This window comes from Ailuropoda melanoleuca, chromosome 3 (genome assembly GCF_002007445.2).
Source record: "Ailuropoda melanoleuca isolate Jingjing chromosome 3, ASM200744v2, whole genome shotgun sequence".
NCBI lineage: Eukaryota > Metazoa > Chordata > Mammalia > Carnivora > Ursidae > Ailuropoda > Ailuropoda melanoleuca.
Genome location: NC_048220.1, coordinates 65590773 through 65604052, shown reverse-complemented (window position 1 = coordinate 65604052; position 13280 = coordinate 65590773). Strand labels below are relative to the sequence as shown.

Here is a 13280-nt window from a genome sequence, read left to right as displayed (position 1 = left end):
AAATGGCAGATATTAGATCTCTTCCTTTTTGATGAGTGAGTGTGGTGGGGAAGATAGTAGAAAGAAACTTAGAAAACTCAATGCTTCTGCTGTGTGGATGGGATTACCACTGAGATGGGGAAAGAACATACACAGAAAGTTGGGAACCTAGAAGACAACATTGTAAATTTCATGGATTCAATCACTTTCTCATTGCCAGACCAAATGTGCAGTTCAGTCGCAATTCGGTTCTGCTGGAATTGGATTCAAAGAATATAATATATAGATGATTAATCGGTGATGTGATTATGTTTTAAGAACAGGGTATTATCCTACAGATTCTGTAGAGAAGAGACAATAGCTATCTTAAACTGACATTTTAACACCTGAATGCAGATATGAAGCAGTTTCTTATGTTGTGTGGAGTCCTAGGGTAAGTCACAATCGAAGCGTGGGATGGGGACTATTGTACAAAGTTATCCTCAAAGATGGATAGCAATAAATTAATATAGCAAGAAATGGAATATGGCTTTTCCATAGGAAACCAAGCAGAGCCACAAACTTGAAATGCCTACTTTGGAGCATGCGAACAAGTATGATGTCAATCTGCTTTTCAAGATTTCTCGGCTTAAAGGATTTTATTTTTCCTGAAGAAAAACAGACTAGAAGGCTCTGATTAGAAGTACGCCAGACTCCTGATAGGATGCTGAGGGGGTTCTTAAAAATAGATAGCAATTAATTCATTAATTCAGTCACTAATTACACATTTATTGAGCACCAGTGAGAGATAAAGTATAAGATACCATGGTTTGTTTTGAGGAAGATACAAATATTAGCCATATAAAGCCTTGGGCTTTTTGGTATCTATCAACAGAAACCAGCTGAAGCTAACATTGAATCTGGGGGAGATTTATTATAAGGAGATTTGGCATTCTAAGCCAGAAAGTATACCAAACCTCAGGAAGGGGTGCTTCAAAAGGCCACAGACATGATTTGTTTATTATTACTGGGGCCATGTGGACTGTCTTAGTGCTTAGCACGTGATTAATAGTGCTTGATTAACAGTTGTAGAAGATACTTGATTGAGAGTCGCAAAATAAATTAAGGGCTAAACCAAGAACAGAATAGTCTGTAGCAGGAAACCCAGAAAGTGGTCAATTTCCTTGTGTCGTGTCTTTGCCTTTGCATTTGTGTTCGCTCTGCTTACTTAGAGAATATGGTTGGTCTGCCCCCCTGGAGTTTAGATTTCACAGTCCGGTTTATACTCTTAACTGTATTTGATTCTGATTGGCTCAAAATAGATCCTCAATCCCAGGAGGTGGCTTTGCCCTCGTGGCCAGGAGTGAGATTATGTGGAAAAAACACAACTGTGGGGGGCATGCCTGGGTAGAACGGTTCTGGGTAATGTTTATTGCAGACTTGGTAAATAATCAAGCTAAAACTGGATCCTGCAGTATTAGGGCCTGTAGACATGTATATAAATGTAGATTGTTTCTCAGTGTTCTACCCTTGAGCTGGCTCTATTCAGTCTCCCTGCAAACATGCTATGCACACTTGTATTTTCAAATTGCCTCTTGTAAGTTTGATTCCTAAATCTATATTTTTAGCATAGAGCTCTTTCCTGAACTCCAGATCCACGCATCCATCTTCTTACCTAATTTTCCATTCATGTCTTTTAGACACTCACTTTTGACATGCTCAAAACTGAAATCATCTTCCCTCCAAAATTTGTCCTTCCTCCACTCATCTTCAACATGAAAAATGAATACATGTTTTTCAAATACACAGTAAAGGCCATGGTGAATGTTGGCAAATCAGTTTCATTAGAGGCAAAAATATGTATGCAAAAAGGACATCTTGGAATTTGGAATAGAAAATTAAAATCTGAAAACTGCCAGCAATATCACACATTAATAAAATGTGTGCCCACACATAGTCTGAACAAGATGTAATTTGGGAATTCAAATCAATTTATTTGGCCATTGGAGGAAGACTTAGCTAGTGTGACTATACATCCCAGTTTTCCTGAACAGTTACAATTTGTTCTGTTGGCTCAGCATCCTGTCTAGTTTTATGTTTGTTTCCAATATTTTATTTTTAATGGAATATTATTGATAGTTGAATTAACTAGTCTTACATGAGCTCAGTAGAACTCCACCAGCTTCTGCCATGGTCTCATCCAGTAATGTGTAGTAATATACAAGGTGAACAGAGTTTTCATTCTCACTAGTGACGAACCATTTCTCTATTCCTCGCTTTTTCCAGACGCACTGTGGCTAACCTTCCACTTCATCCAAAGCAGCTAACTCCGTGTGGTGTTCATGTGGCAATGAGAGGGGTATTCTGCTGATGCCCCTGCTGGTACTCAGTATACTAACCAGCTGTGCCAGGGTCCATACGGTGGTCTGTGAGCTGCATTGGGTCATCCATCCGAGGACTTGATGGGAAAATGGGAAATTAAAAGTTGTGTATACCTGAAACATAAGTAGATAATAAAGGCTGAGCATAGCCTACCACAGAAAACATAAATAAGAATTAAAATACTTTTGTTAAAGTGATTTTGGTATTTATTGTAACCATTCAATTGTTTTATTTTTGGCAATACTTTTATATTTTGCAATGCACTTCCTTTTAAGCAAAAAATTAAACTGAAACATAAAAGTGCATGTTTGTGGAGCAATTAAATATTGGTTTATCATCTCTCGAGATATTTTGATGTTGACTATATAACTTGCACAAAAGGTTAGCTGACATTTACTCTCCACTATCCTCAGGGGATGTAACTGTACATGTAAATAGAAGATGATACTGTGTTAAGCACCTTCAGTATATAGTACAAAAGAAATGTCTTTCGGAGGCTGAGCCCAAAGTAAACTTTGTAACACTTGCATATATAATCAGTATGTTTATCACTCTTTGAAACATGAGTTTTCATTTAGATCAGATAACTGCTCATCTCAATTAATTTCACTTATTTTCATCCCAAGATTTCTTTTGCATATAAAAAATGAAGTAATTGCTTTTATTTTTGGCCCATTAGTAGAAGAAAAACTCCAAAGAACTCCATAAAGAGCTAAATGATGTCAATTTTATGTCAGTGTCATCAGATATTCAAGTAGAAAATTAATTCCAAAAGTGGTTTAATTTTTTGCATCCAATTTACAGAATCCAAGTAAAGCTTTCAAAAGTGCATTTTGTCATAAATGAAATACATGATATTATTGGAAATGCAATTGTAAATTCTTTATAAAGGGCAACAGTGAAAATAAAATTATTTGGTTTTGCAGTGATCATAGAAAAGAAATTTGTAGTAGTGTGGCATCAGAGTAAAAACAATATTTTTAACAATCTAAGAAAGTTGTGGAGCAGATATATATGCAGATTTGGTCATGGTACAAATATAACTCATAGCTATGTCCACACAAACAGATATATTCTACTCATCAAAATAGAAGTGGTGCTGTTTTAGAAATAATTTTATTTTGGAAATTTACTTTTGAGTAGATCTACTATATAGTCCCACCAAAAAATAAGAACAGCTAATTAGCCAAAGCAAAATAATTTTAAAATTCTATAATTCCCATTATTTTTGTCATCCTTTTAACTCTTAAACCTGTCTTGGTTTGAATGGTCAATTATATGATTATCCTACCTATTTAAATAAAAGGTATCACTGCCCATCCATTGAACAAAGACATCAACCAGATGGTCATTTGACTTTTCCTTCTCAATCAAACATCCACTAAATAATCTTAGTTTTAACTAAATTCCCACTTCTCTGTCACTACCTGAATTCAGTGCTTTAGCAATCCTCTCCAAAATTGCTTCCGAAGACTTCTGTCTGGTCTTCCCTTCCCAATCATTCATCTTTTCAATCTACCCTCCATACTGCTGTCAAAGTGATAGTTACTTAAAATCATTTGAAAGTTTTCAACTTCCTACAGACTGAAGTTTGAGCTTATTGTCATAAAAGGTCTCTGCCATGCTTTCACACCTCATTTCTTGCCTGCTACCTCCGTGTGGCCTTCACTCCTGCCTTATCTGTGCATCAGATATACTGTTTTCCTTCAGACATGAGACAGATGAAATTGGCTGAGCCTCTTACACTGTTTGCCACTTTTTCTCTGCTTGGCTCTTTGCCTAAGGTGCATTCCTTTACCATAGCAGTTAACATACTCTATTGTAATTGTGGACTTGCTATCTTCCTCCGTAAACTGAGTTTCATTAGAACAGAGAGTCTATATTTCCTTCAATATCCCGAGTAATGAAAATACTCCTTTACATATAAAAAAAAAAAACAGTAAAAGTGAAGACAAGGTAGAAAAATGAGAAAAAAGAGAAAAGCAATGGGATAAGTTATCTCCAGATTGAGAGAAAGAGGGGAAAATTCACACAGAATCTGAATTTTTAATTGATCTTGTGGTATGTATAGGATTTGAACATGCAAAGATGGAGAAAAAAAAAATCTCGGGCCAAAAGTACTGCTGAAGAATATAGAAAGTATCTTGGAAACCATGAGAATTTAAGTGTGGATAGAGTGAATTATAACATGAATTTGAGTGGTGAGGGATATTTGGAAGGTCCAGATGAAGATTTCCGAAAAAGCTCAAGCTTTATTCTCTTAAGGATGGGAAATATTCAGGATGTTTGAATAGGAGTCATGCATCTACGTGTCATCTGAAAACTATATGCAAGATGGCTTCGTAAAAGGAAAAGAAAAGGACTAGTTAGGAAATCATCGCGCAGGCTGGATGAACGATAAACAATGCTGCTCTGGAACCAGCGTACCTGTTAGTGAGAGCCGATGGCTAAGTTTTCAGGAATTTTGTGAGTCAGTTTTATATACAGTCATTTTCAAAAGTAAACTTCAATTAAATAATTTCTATTAGAAATAAAGGTAATAAATACTCAAAACGACTCACTTCATCCTTTATGCATTTGAGGTTATGCATATCTGTGTTGTGCACATAAGCTAAAATGATTGCACTCTTGCACAACTTGTCCCAACTTAATTTTAGTGACATTGTGATGATCGCTTGAAATTAGTCATGACAGAGTATTTACACTACGGTAATCGGCAAATGCTACAATCATGACTTTTTTTTTTTTATTATGTTATGTTAGTCACCTTACTGTCCATCATTAGTTTTTGATGTAGTGTTTCATGATTCATTGTTTGCATATAACGCCCAGTGCTTTATGCCTGACCCGATTTTTTGGTACATTTATTGTCTCGATTTAAGAAAGTAATGAAGAAAATTGTAATAATGCAGATTAAACTTAAAAGTATGTCCTGTCTATAGTCATTCCATTGGGACTAGCACAAAAATTCATAAGCTATTTTTCTAATAAAAATTTTATTATCTAGAATAATACCTGCAACTGTGGGCATGAGAGTGTGGTGAAAATCAACAAATGCATTGTGTGACAATGAACTCGATCTGTGAAATTTACAACAAAGAATGGTATATATCTTATTATAATTTTTAAATTGTGTGCTATACATTCTTTCTATTGATAACATTTATAATAAATGTATGTTTTCGTGTGCATATATATACATACACATTTTTTGGTGGGGGTGAATGACATGTTGCACACTGCTGGCAATATGACCTTAGCAATAAAAATGGGGAGAAAGGAATGCTTTCAAAATTATTTGTAGGTTATGTTATAGAATGAGGAAGCTGAGTGGAAGGGAATGAGTAGTGATTCAGAGATGTAGGATGCTTTGAGGCTTGTTGAAATATGTATTTTGGAGAAGTATAAAGCACAAGTAGAAAAGATTTATGCCGAATAATAGTTGAATTTTTGACCACTGTATAGATTAGGGAGTCATCTGCACTGAGGTGTCCCCAAAGTCATTGTCAAAACAAAAAAAGGGAGAAAATAGCCTAGAGAGAGCTATCTATGAGAGGAAACCTAATCTTAGGGGAAAGGGAAAAAAAGGGAAATGCAGAGAAAGAATCAAGAGTAATCAGAAAAGCAAGAAAAGAACAGGAGACTATGGATGGAGTCAAGGAACCTGGTAAAGAGAAAATGTCAAATAGGACATTGTCAATAGAAATGGAGAATTTGCAATCAAAATCTGTGAATGTTTTTGTTAGAAACCAACAACCTAAAGGGGAAAAATTAATATTTAGATTGGAACAGTTCACCATAGGTGACCGTAAAAGATAGAGCATATGATGTAAATGTTCTCGTAAAAGAATCAGAAATAACACAGGTATTTATCTCCCAGAATATCTGTAGGTTTGTTTAGAACCATCAACCCCCGGGGCGCCTGGGTGGCACAGCGGTTGAGCGTCTGCCTTCGGCTCAGGGCGTGCTCCCGGTGTTATGGGATCGAGCCCCACATCAGGCTCCTCCGCTATGAGCCTGCTTCTTCCTCTCCCACTCCCCCTGCTTGTGCTTGTGTTCCCTCTCTCTCTGGCTGTCTCCATCTCTGTTGAATAAATAAAAATAAAATCTTTAAAAAAAAAACCATCGACCCCCAATTAAACTTTAGAAGATTGCATTTAGACTGCTTCGACAGAATCATAAATATAGGCTGTCGATTCTGAGAATGGAAGAGCCCTTGAAAAAATTTGCCAAATACCTCAAAATCAAGTCCAGGAATGGTGATAGTTGTTGGCAAGTTCTGGCATCAGAGGCTCTCAATTACTCACATGAGAGCAAAATCTGAAAGCTAATCCAAGTGCTTACGAGGTGGAAGACATGTGGACTACATACCTAACACAGACACATACTCGTAACTGAAGTGTGAGTTTTATTTGAAAAGTACTGTGACAGAAAATAGATTTGCAAGGAAACTGGACGGCAGGTTCTGCCAGCTCTCTCATCATTCAGGGGGTCATACCATGCTGAATGGCAAGAACCCACACTGCAGCAGTGGCACCAGGGCAACTCTGGCCTTTCTGTTTCCCCCTAGGTGCAACTAAACATTGACAAGACAAAGTTGTATGTGGAAGTCTGCTATGTCCCTCACTTATACCTGAAGAACTAGAATTTTCTAGAAACTGGGGAACTGGGCCCAGGTGGTCCGTCTTGAGACTTGGAACTTGTGTTCTACATATTCTAGAGATATTATCTTGATAATCTACTTTGAAGAGATTTTCCCTACAATATTAGGAGATCTCTAGAAGTGACTTGAATTTTATTAATATTGTTGTCAATGTTATAATTTTATGATTTCTTTCTTAAATATATCATGGTCACTTGATATTTAATATACTTCTTTGGCCAAACTTGATGTGGAATTACTGTAAGAGTATGAACATATTGCACGTACTATTTTTTTTAATCCATTAAAATATTTTCTGTGTGAATTTAAAGGCAAGAAGAATGTTATCTAAGGGGGTAGGGAAAAATCAGATATATATATATGCTCTCTTTCCAAATAAGGTCACATTCTGAGGTTCTGAATGGCTATGAATTTTGGGGGGATGCTATTCAACCCACAACAGCTCATAACTGAGTTCAAAATTTTTAGGAAATATTAAAATAATTATAAAAATTACAGATAGAAGTTTTCTAAGTAATAAAGACTACATTCTAATTTGTTTTGTATCATATTCTCACTCATTTTTCATTTAGTTTAATTTCTCCTTCCCTAGTTGCTCCTGTCTCAGAAGGTTATATGTTACCATTGTGAAAGGATAAATTCATCCCTGTGGTTGGTATTTATGGGAATGCAAGGTGACAGGTAAGCTGATGCACTCTTTCTAATATTTGACCCACAAATGTAGCCAGACACTTAAAAATAAAATCTGTGTTTCCTAGCTGTGTAGTAATATTAATATCAGACTAAGTGACTTCAAGACAAGGAGTAGTGCCAGAAATAAAGAGGGCATTTTGTAATGATAAAAGGGTCACTTTATCAGGAAGACATCTTAAATATGTATTTTTCTAAAAAGAGTCTCAAAATCTGTGAAGAAAGGAAGAATGTGTACTTAAATCCACAATCATAGTTGGGCATTTTTAATACTCCACTTTCAATAATTGATAGAACGTATAGACAAAAAAATATCAGTAAGGATAGAGAACATTTGGATGGCACTGTCAACAGTCTTGGCCAAGACAGTATTCTTTTTTTTTTTTTTTTTAAAGATTTTATTTATTTATTTATTTGACAAAGAGAAAGAGACAGCCAGTGAGAGGGAACACAAGCAGGGGGAGTGGGAGAGGAAGAAGCAGGCTCCCAGCAGAGGAGCCCGATGCGGAGCTCGATCCCAGGATTCTGGGATCACATCCTGAGCCGAAGGCAGACACTTAATGACTGAGCCACCCAGGCGCCCCCAAGACAGTATTCTATAGAACATTTTACCCAACACTGCAGAATACACATTCTTTTCATGTACATATGGGAAGTTGACCAAGTAGACAATAGCATAGACCAAAAATACAAGTATCAACACATTTTTCTAAAAGGAAAATTGTACATAGTATATTCTCTAACCACAATAGAATTACATTAGAAATCAGTGACATAAAAAATAGTTCCAAATATTTTGAAATTAAAAGAGGGCATGTTTTATGAATAAGATTTCAACTTTTAAAAAGAATGTCAACAAAACAATTTCTTAAACTCTATGAATTCCAGGTCAGTAAAGAACAGTCTCCACTAAATCGATCAAGAAAATTAATACTCAAAACCAAGTAATCCTTTTAAAATTTATAAGTAATAGGGCTCTGTAAAGTTATTGTATATATTGCCATTAACTGATGGCTGGAGGCTTCAAAAAAGATGCATTCAGCATTATAAATAATGCTTCCAGATAGTTTAGGATTTTTTAGGTAAATCCTCTAGGTTACTTTTCATGGTCCCATCTTCCTCTAAAACTGCTAGAAGCTCACAGACCTCCTGGAGCCACAGAGGGCATTGCCAGTCATCTTGGAAATGTAAAATAAATGCTTTTTCTACATATGTTAATGCCATTGTTTATTGACTATTTACTTAGCTCCGAGGTAATTGGGGTCATTAGGGAAGGAGAAGAAACTCAGATCCTGTCAATACCTGACCTTTTATAGTAGCTGGGACAGGCTGTGGCACTGGGTGTCAAACCAGCCTAGCCCCTCCGTGGCAAACAGCTGTTCCCACCATGCAAGCAGAAGAAGAGGTGCCATTCCTCGTGGAAAACTTTTTTGGGAAAAAAAAAATCTTCTGCTGTAGACATGGTGTTTCAAAAATCAGACAAAATATATTTCATGGAAAATCTATTTTGAGATCGACATTCATTTGAAAAGCTAAAACTAGCATCCGGATAAAAAAAGGAAGGGATGAAACATCAAACTGAAAATATCTTTCTATATTGTGACATTTTCGCAAATGTAAATGAGACCACCTTTAAGGCTGTCACAAGCAAAGAAATTCAACTGGGGTCTTGATGACTGAAGGGATGTTAAAGAATCTCTCATCAGCGGACCAGAAAGAATAAAGCAAAAGCTATCAGTGATGTGCAGATGTTATCAGGATGTGACTTCAGCACAACCCCACATCCCAATAGAGACAAAACTGCAGATGTTTAATATATTACAGGAACTAACCACAAATTCTGTTTTGCTTCTCCGACTTTATAGTGTTTAATTTTTTTAAGGCATGAATTGCACTTTTGAAGAACTTCCTTAATCTTAATGACTTTGTAAGTCTAAATGTCTACTACTAGGATGTGGGGAATTCTGGGTAAAGTGGCAGAGCAATTCCCACCTGGGTGCGGGGCAGTGTGAAGGATGCAAGGGAGGGGTTTGTGTGAGCACTCAGATGCAGATGGTGGGAAAAGAGTTCTCATTGTTGTGTGATAATGGAACCCTAGGTGTGAAATAGAGACCTTGCACTGATTTCACAACAAACCTACTTGAAATCTGCTCACGTCCTGGCAAACCAGAAGAATTCATAGAAACTCAAATTTGTTAAGCAGAGTAGAAAATATTTGGAGATGTGAGCAAATAGCTCTGCCCAGATGACTTTTCTTCTTTGTAAGTTAAAAATGATAGAGTGACAAGTTAATAGATTATTTATGTTGTTTCAAAAGGGATTATTTGCCTTGGTGAGAATTCTGTTTGGGGAGGAATGCTGGGTTTTCATTTTTATGTTCTTGAAACCAGCCAATTGTAAAGTCATGAAAAAGTTGTACCAAGACCTATATTTCTTTCATTTTGATTAGTTTAGACACAGTCATTTTCCAGGAAAGTTTTGTTTTCCAAAAAAGCCAGTCCATCTACTCTGTTCAGATGCTGTTTGACCCCCATCTCTAAGTGAGTGTGGGCGGTTGGGGTGGAGTAGGTCAGGTGGGTGCCCTCTCCTGCCGCCCACTGACAGTTTTTCTTCTCTTCCTCAGGGAGCCAACCTTGCCCTTTGGGGCCTTTATGCCAAACAAGCCTACATTGTCTGCATCAAAAGGACAGAAGATTACAGAATAAAAACATAGAAAAAGGAGAAAAAGGTAATTTTGGGAAAAAACAGGATGACATCTTTGAGATTAAAAACATAAACCATGCTGATTAGTTTTGGGGATGGGCTCGCCCTTCAAAAAAAAATTGATAATCAAAAGAGTACATATAGGAAACATATTCAAGGTTTTCCTTTTCCTTTTAGTGGACGTGAATAAGTCCGGTGTTTCTAAAGATGAGAAAAAATGGAGACAGATATCACCTAGAATTAGAATCGACTTAATATGTATTCTTAAAAATAATTTTCTTTGAGATTCAGGAAGGAATAAAAAGGGGGTCACATACTGTACTTGATTCCAAAGGGAAGAGGTAAAGGAACAAAATAAAAAGTATAGCCCTGCTTTATCTTAGAAGGACTCCAGGAAGCAAATTCTATTCTGATGATTAAAAACAAACCAAACCAAAGGCGAAGTAATTCCTGGTTTTAAGCCAAAGACAAAGCGACCCCTGGGTTTAAAGCACATTTACATATTTATGTCCACGTGGAATGAATGCGGTAGAAAGTGAACACAATTCATCTGTAAAGGTCGGTATATTGTGGGTCTGTGTTCTCTTTATGTTTCTAGTTCCATTGCTCAGCACAGCGCTGGGCACATACATTAATATTGCCCAATAACGTTGTTTGAATTAAATCATTGAACAAGAGAAAAGAGCCCAATTCTGGATACTAGACAAAATAAAAGATTGAAATGCTTGAAGCCTTCAACACTTTCTGTCTAAAGGACCATCTCAACTTGTAAGAAAACTTTGTCTCATTTTCATGCCAGGGTAGGCAACTACAGAGGGAATGAAAGAAATTCTTCGGTGTAAGGTGGTTCCACCTTCTGCTAAGATGTGACCACCAAAAAAACTCAAAATATTTTGAGGAGATGCTATCTGCCAAAGGGATTACCACAATACATGTAGGATCAAAGAAAATTCCACATTTCACCCTGGTGATTAGCTGTAATTAAATAAAGTAAGTCTTTTTAGACTTCATCAGCAGCAAGACGTTTGCTACAGCAGAGTGGGCACAAATCATCCATTCTTAATTAAAAGATAATCCACAGGGTGGCCATAATCTTCTTCTAAAAATACACCATTTCCCCCTGAAAGATTTTCTCATCAAATAAGGATAAATAACAGTTTCTCTGAGTTTAAGCCATGAAGGAATGGATGCTCTTCCCGTTTGCTTGAGTGAGTGCTGAATGTGGCTGATAACATCACTTTGGCATGCTATTATCTAAAATGGTGGAATACCTCACTTCAGCAAAGTCTGACATAAATCTTTGAAAACAAAGACATTGCATATGTATGAGCTGAAATAGATATGACAGTGTTGGCACATTAATATTCCTGTCACTAGGGGGTTTCAAACTTTTAAGGAAAGAATGGGAATGAATTCAGACTGTAGCTGGTGAAATAGGGCAACATACAGTAGGACAATTAGGCATCACTAACCATAGTGAAATACGTACAGAAAAAGGGTTCCCCTGCTCCCTGACTTTGGTAAAAAAATGACTGTGGGATTATCTCTGGGGAATGCCAAGAATAATTAATTTGGTTTAGAGATTTGCATGGTTGTTCTAAGCATACTAATAAGAATGTTCCGTGAAGACCAGTCCCAATCAATAGACGAGAGCACTGTTTTTTCTTGCGTAGCCACTGTGGTGGTTCATGGGTAACAGATGCTTCCACTTTATTCCACAACAACCCTCATTAAAAGTAACCGTGAGGCCTAATTGAATAGTTCTCCTCCTAGTTCGATTTGAGCAGAAAATAGTCCTATTGCATGTTCTACAGTGATTTCTTTTTCTGTTTTTGCTTGCTGATATGAAACGCTTTACCATAGCCTTTTTGCTTAACTTCCCAGGAAGAAGTAAATGGGTGCAAAAATAAACTTCTTTTTACTCCCTCTGACTCTGTATGGACTTGCTATGTGTTGGGAAGTATCTACTTAGAAATGCCAACTATTTTTAGAAAAGCCTGATAAATCATCACATTCTCGAAATCACTACTTACCAGGGAAGATGGCATAACAGTTGCATTCGATTTTCCTCGGTCTGGGGGTGAGTAAAAGTTATTCCATACTAGGTCTTAATGAAAAATCATCATTAAGTTCCACTTACCATGTTTGAAGCCGATGTTGAAATGTTAGAATTTTTCTTTTGGTAAAACATATGCGTTGACCTGGTGAGTGGAAATGAGGGGCTGCTTAAAAGATTTTTTACCAAAAGCTTTTTGGACACGTCGCTGTAGCCCTGGGATGCTTGGTCTGAGCCCTGAACAGCAGTTGCCCAGATGCAGAAAAAAGGCTTCAAAACCTCTCCTTTGACAAAGAGACATGAAATAATATCTGACAAAGGCATCGCAAGCAAACATGATGGCAAATCAGCAATTATACAGGCTACAAAGGAGAGCACATCTCACTTCCAAATGTCTTTTTTCTTCTTCTTCGAATTTTACTAATAACATCTCATAGAGGTGCTTAGGTCAGTATTTTTAAAAACAATTTAATATATGACTGTGCTTTGGGTTTGGTTTAACTCCTTTATTACACTAATGCTATTTGGCATTTCATGCATGTGTCAGCATTGTTTTTGAATGGCAAAAAAAGGTTGGGACTAAACCAAGCACAAAGAAAGACACTTGCAGCTCGCTATATGTAACTTTGTTTTAGAAAGGGATAAATATATTCCCCAGAGATCGGTTAAATGCCAATGTGCAAAATTCTGCTCTCTCTTAAATGGAGTCATATGTAGAGAGAAGAGGACCTATAATAAATGAAATAATAATGGTGATAAAAATGGCAGCAAAATTGACCAGATCCAAATTGCATAGCTCCATTCTTTAATCTCAGATTCTCTTTAAAT

At 36.7% G+C, this 13280-nt stretch overlaps 1 long non-coding RNA gene across 1 annotated transcript in view; it reads left to right on the top strand.

Annotated features, from left to right (window-relative positions):
• The window catches only part of LOC117801398, a 65790-nt gene that overhangs the window by 39158 nt on the left and 13352 nt on the right, over positions 1-13280 (top strand). The window contains exons 2-4 of the long non-coding RNA XR_004623891.1: positions 7596-7684; positions 10317-10421; positions 12281-12476. This is a non-coding gene — a long non-coding RNA (uncharacterized LOC117801398). The remainder of the gene's footprint in view (positions 1-7595; positions 7685-10316; positions 10422-12280; positions 12477-13280) is intronic.